We start from the raw sequence: 6,262 nt of genomic DNA, 5'->3' as shown, positions 1-6,262 counted from the left end.
TTTCCCTGCCCCATTCTTTAATTGTTTTAACAAGACTGGGAACGTCTACAAAAGTAATGTCTACTGATTTCTCTGGAGGCTAATTAGGAAAGGTGTTCAGAAGAATAAATAGGTGTTAATCTGTTGGAGAGAGCACTAGAGTAAGAACCAGACCCATTTCTCTTTACAGCACCTTAGGTAGGCCACATCCCTTATCCTGTATTCCACTGGTACATAGGATGAGCAACACACATTACTACATGAGTGTGTTTGTGTGTAGTAATGAAGATTAAGAATATTGCTGCCATTGCTGAGTTAAGGAAGTAATCATGATGGCTTTCTTCTTTATATTTTGTTTTGTAAATTAAACAGTTTATAATATTTGAATTTCACAATATACATTTGTTTGAAAAATATTCACCACTTACATTTTACATAATTTACAGACCTCTGAACTTGCAGCATCATTTCTAGGAATTCATCATATGAGACATTCTTGTTGCATGGATTTTTAAAATGTTATTATGCACTATTTAAATTATAATAAATTTTATTATGAACTATTTAACATATACCAAATAATGTCAGAATATTTTTAGTTATTCCAGATCTAAAGCTTTCCTTTGATGTCTGTTGTTTTGTAAACAGACATTTAATGGGCACCTCTCTGTGTCCGGCTATAATGCTTAGTGAGAGATGCAAAGATGAGTAAGATTTGATGATTTTCACTCTCAGTGGAAATTACAAAAGTATGTGCCAGGCAAATGCATAAGCTTATAATGATCTTGTAGAAAAACTGCATCTATTTTGCATTTTCATAAGCAGCATGTGTCTAATATTGATGAAGAATTTTGGAGTCACCCTAAAATGTGTAAAACAGTTTCACGAACTATCAATCCTAAACCTTTAGTGAATTAAAAAAGCTAACTTCTGGCCCAGGCGGGCTCCGGACACAGGAGCCGGGGTTCCGGCAGCAGCTCGGCTGGGAGACTGCGCGATCTGGCGACTAGGCCACACGCGAGTCCAGCGTCGCCGCATCCCCGCAATGCGGCCACGAGAAGCAGTGCGGGGGCAGGTGATCAAAGCCCCTAGAAGACCAGCATTCTCGTGATTATTATGGAGGCCCCTCTGTCCTTTCTGTGACGGAAGCAATGCTGACCTCGGTTTCCTGGACCCATTCCGACTCAGGAGCCTTCATGTAAATGGGTCCCGTCGTGCCTCCCAGTAAGATGCCAGAAAGCTCAGGAGTTAGTGTCTGCGGTGGACTGAGTCAGTGTTACTGGGGCAGCGGTTTCTCCAAGGCCTTCTAGAAAGACGATGATCTCGACTTTTCTCTGCCTGACATCCTATTGAAAGTAGGGACCATGGAAGATGAAGAGCTGACCAACCTGAGCTGGTTGCATGAGAGCAAGAACTTGCTGAAGAGCTTTGGGGAGTCAATCCTCAAGAGTATCAGCCGGGTCCAGGACCTGGAGGATGACAGTCCGCATCCCCACCCACTCTGATATGCCCTACGATGCCAGGTAGAACCCCAACTGCAACCCCCCCTTACTCCTTTAGCTGCCTTATATTTATGGTCATTGAGGACTCTTCAACCAAGCGCCTGCCAGTGAAAAATATTTACAACTGGATCTCGGAACATTTTCCGTATTTTGCAAATGCACCTACTGGGTGGAAATACTCAGTGAGACACAATTTGTCATTGAATAAGTATTTTAAGAAAGTGGACAAAGAGAGGAGTCAGAGTATTGGGAAAGGGTCGTTGTGGTGCATAGACCCAGAGTATAGACAAAATCTGACTCAGGCTTTGAAAAAGACCCTTATCACCCACACCCATACCCACACGTGCTCAATACACCTCCCACCTGTCCTCAGGCATATCAAAGCACATCAGGTCCACCCGTCTGGCCGGGCAGTACCTTCTTCAAGATAAATGGATCCCTTCTCCAAGATCCTGACATTGATGCTACCAGGGCCATGATACTCCCCCTGAGATACAAGCAGGTTTTCCTCCAGGAGCGATACAAAGCAGAGCGCGGGTCCTGAGCTGAGAGGACTGTTTCCCGGTGGGTGGCAGCTGCCAATCAGTCCCATTGAGATGACGGCTGCCATAAGGAATGGCATCACCAGCTGCCGGATGTGGACTGAGAGCGAGCCATCGTGTGGCTCCTCAGTGGTTAGTGGAGAGGATGCAGACTGAGAGCAAGCCATCGTGTGGCTCCTCGGTGGTCAGCGGAGACCCCAAGGAGGATCACAACTACAGCAATGCCAAATCCTCCAATGTCCGGAGCACCTCGCCCACCAGCAACTCCATCCCTTCCTCCTCCTCGGTTGACGACCACTGCAAGTTTGCCAGCACGGAGAGGCAAGAGGGCAATGAGGGCAGCGAGGGGAGCTTCCAGAGCCACGAGAGCCACAGTGACAGGGAAGAGGAAGACAGGAAACACAGCCAGAAGGAGCCCAAGGATGCTCTGGGGGACAGCGGGTACACATCCCAGCACAAGAAACGCCAGGACTTTGCTAAGTCCAGGAAAGTCCCCAGCGACACACTGCCCCTCAAAAAGAGATGCACTGAAAATCACCCCTCCCCCCACGGCCCCCCACCAAGGCGAAGAAGAGGAGATGAAAGAAGCGCCGGGTGGCTCCTGCACTTAGCAGAGATCCGATCCTGTTTGAATAACATCACCAATCAGACGGCAAAGGGGCAGAAAGAGCAAAAGGAAACCACAAAAAAATTAAAAACAAGTCACTGATTTGTTTTGAACTTACGGCCATTTGGTTTCAGCATGTCAGGAGATTTCAAATGATTTGTGGCAACATCAGCTTTTTTTTTTTTTTCTTGTTTTGTTTTTGGTTTGGTTTTCTTTTTTTTTTTTCTTTCCTCCCCCCCTTTTTTTTAATTATACTTTAAGTTCTAGGGTACATGTGTACAACGTGCAGGTTTGTTACATATGTATACATGTGCCATGTTGGTGTGCTGCACCCATTAACTCGCCATTTACATTAGGTATATCTCCTAAATTTGTCTAATCTTCTTTGTTTTGGACCCTTAAGAATTTTATTTTTAAAGGAGATTGAAGCCATATAACTCACATTGACACTCAGCTGTTTTACAAAAGCTTTTCATCATCTGAAGACAAAACCGAAAAAGCTAAAATTACCATTGCTTCCTCAAGCTTATCAGAAACCTGTGGCTGAATCTGCAAGATCAAAGTCAATGCCACCGGAACAACCATTCAGCACCTAGAAGGCACGTGTGCAAAGTAATCGTCATTCAGGCCCAACCCTTAGGTTTACATGACTGTGGTCTGAGTTCCCCAACCCCCTCCTCCTTTTATTAGATGAGATTTAGCACACTCTCAGTTATTTAAACATGCAACATTTCTTGAGTATGTATGTGGAGGCCATCTGAGCTCATAGCTGATTCAGTAACCAGTTTCATGCTGTGCCATTCACACTCACTACTTAATACTGCCATGATGAAAATGTGGAGGAAAAATGTATCCGTGTGTGTCTGGGAAGCATATGCACTTGTACATTTTTTAATACTCTGATTCTGTAACATTTCTGAGTTTTGTTTTGTTTTACAGAAAAAAAAAAGTGATAAAGCAATGAGAAGACCAAAAGGCTTACTATTGATGCTTAGGGTCATCTGACCTTGGCTGGCCAATAGACCTACAAGGCCAAATTAATTTAGGAGAGTAATACTTTTTCAAAAGCCATTTTTTCTGATATTCATGCCAATATCATGAATAAAAAGGGAGAACCATAAAGGAGAAAGAATGTGATGTTCAATTATGTTCGTGTGAACCTAAAGAAACAATATGGAGGCAGGCACAATCAGCCAAACTCTAGGGACTTGATGGTGTTGCTTGGAAGGCATGCATACCTGCATTTTGCATTCTTTGTATGTAATCATATTGCCAAAGACAAACTATTTCATCATTTTTTGTAAATAACACTTTTCCCCAGACCTACCATAAGTTTCTGTGATGTATTGTCTTCCAGTTGCAATAAAAATTACTCAGTTGCATCAAAAATAAAAAACAAACAAAAAAACGTAACTTCTGTAGTTGTCATGAGACTTCATAGGACAGCCTATGGAAACTGCTACCCATAGTACTCTGTGTAAAATAACAACTTTAAAAAATGCTTGTTCTCAAAAGCAATGGAAACAAAAGCCAAAATTGACAAATGGGATCTAATTAAACTAAAGAGCTTCTGCACAGCAAAAGAAACTATCATTAGAGTGAACAGGCAACATACGGAAAGGGAGAAAATTTTTGCAATCTATCCATCTGACAAATGACTAATATTCAAAAAGACTTAAACAAATTTACAAGAAAAAAACAACCCCATCAAAAAGTGGTGAAGGACATGAATAAACATTTCTCAAAAGAAGACATTTATGCAGCCAAAAAACATATGAAAAAAAGTTCATCATCACTGATCATTAGAGATATGCAAATCAAAACCGCAATGAGATACCATCTCATGCCAGTTAGAATGGCAATCATTAGAAAGTCAGGAAACAACAGATGCTGGAGAGGATGTGGAGAAATAGGAATGCTTTTATACTGTTGGTGGGAGTGTAAATTAGTTCAACCACTCTGGAAGACAGTGTGGCGGTTCCTCAAGGATCTAGAACCAGAAATACCATTTGACCCAGCAATCCCATTACTGGGTATATACCCAAAGGATTATAAACCATTTTACTATAAAGAAACATGCACATGTATGTTTATTGCAGTACTGTTCACAATAGCAAAGACTTGGAACCAACCCAAAAGCTCATCAGTGATACACTGGATAAAGAAAATGTGGCATATATACACCATGGAATACTATGCAGCCATAAAAAAGGATGAGTTCATGTCCTTTGAGGGGACATGGATGAAGCTGGAAACCATCAGCAAACTAACACAAGAACAGAAAACCAAACACCGCATGTTCTCACTCATAAGCAGGAGCTGAACAATGAGAACACGTGGACATAGGGAGGGGAACATCGCACACTGGGGCCTATCGGGGGTGGGGGCCTAGGGGAGGGATAGCATTAGGAGAAATACCTAAGGTAGATGATGGGTTGATGGGTGTAGCAAACCACCATGGCACGTGTATGCCTATGTAACCTGCACGTTCTGCACATGTATCCCAGAACTTAAAGTATAATAAAAAAATTTTAAAAATTAATGTGGAAACACAAAGCACCTAGATTCACCAAAACAAATTTATTAAAGAAATAATGAAATTGGAGGACAAGTATTACCTAAGACTTATTAAAAGCTGTAGTAATCAAGGCAGTTTGGATATTGGCAAAGATAAATAAATAAAAGGAACAGAATAGAAAGTCCAGAAATAGACACAGACATATATGGGAAAAAAATGCTGGTTCTCTTCCTTCTACTCCCTGATACTTTGCATCATATACAAATTTAAAAACACTTTTAAAGAAAACCACAGACTAAAATATCCAAGTCTGAGAGCATAATTGCTACTCTGTAAACTAGCCTACATAGTAATTTTATCCTACTCTTTCCACTATAAACATTGTTTAATCTAGAAGAGCTGTGGGAATGTGGATTATTTATACAAACTAGATCATTATAAGTTAGATCAACTTGTTCTGGAATTGAATCCTACATATTATCTCATAAGCTCTGTTGCTGCAGGAGGGCATTTCCAAGCTTGTCCAATTATGTTATTTAGAAATAACCTTCTATTATTTTTCCTTTATTTTCTTGTTTACTAAGTCTCCTATTGTTCTAAGGGTCCTGGTAAAGTGTGGTTAGCAGGAACTTTGAGCATTAAAAAAAAAATCAAAGTTCAGTTGATGGAGAGAATAACTGAGAGCCTAAGAATATTTGAGAAAATGCCATAGGATTGTTCTGAACTTGCTTATACATCAGATCTAATTAGCAGAAAGTCCTTCACTTTTAATTCAGTAGAGAATGATCTCCAAGGTGATTTCAGGTTCTAAAATTTGTTTATTAAAAGTGAATAGAGCTTTTTATTTTTTATTTATTATTTTAGAGGTTTTGTTTTCAGAGATCAAGCTTTTTGATGATATGAACAGTGAATCTGAGTGCTTAATCTGTCTTTCAGAAGTTCATTTCAGGGTAATTATTTATGACCAAACCTGTATTTAATTCATGGAGTGAAACATCTTCAGAAGAGTATGTTTTTGGCTTCTTTTACCTAGGGTCGCAACATTGGTGAAAAGGAAATGTTTCTCCCTAATCAAATGTTCACTAACCCTCTTTACCCTATGGTGTAAGGAATG

General features: G+C 40.6%; 1 pseudogene; it reads left to right on the top strand.

The window, feature by feature from the left end:
* Positions 1-940: 940 nt before the first annotated feature.
* Positions 941-2,751, top strand: LOC112616526 (annotated as a pseudogene).
* The last annotated feature ends 3,511 nt before the right edge of the window (positions 2,752-6,262 follow it).

Source organism: Theropithecus gelada, chromosome X (genome assembly GCF_003255815.1).
Source record: "Theropithecus gelada isolate Dixy chromosome X, Tgel_1.0, whole genome shotgun sequence".
NCBI lineage: Eukaryota > Metazoa > Chordata > Mammalia > Primates > Cercopithecidae > Theropithecus > Theropithecus gelada.
This window is presented reverse-complemented; position numbering and strand designations above follow the sequence as displayed.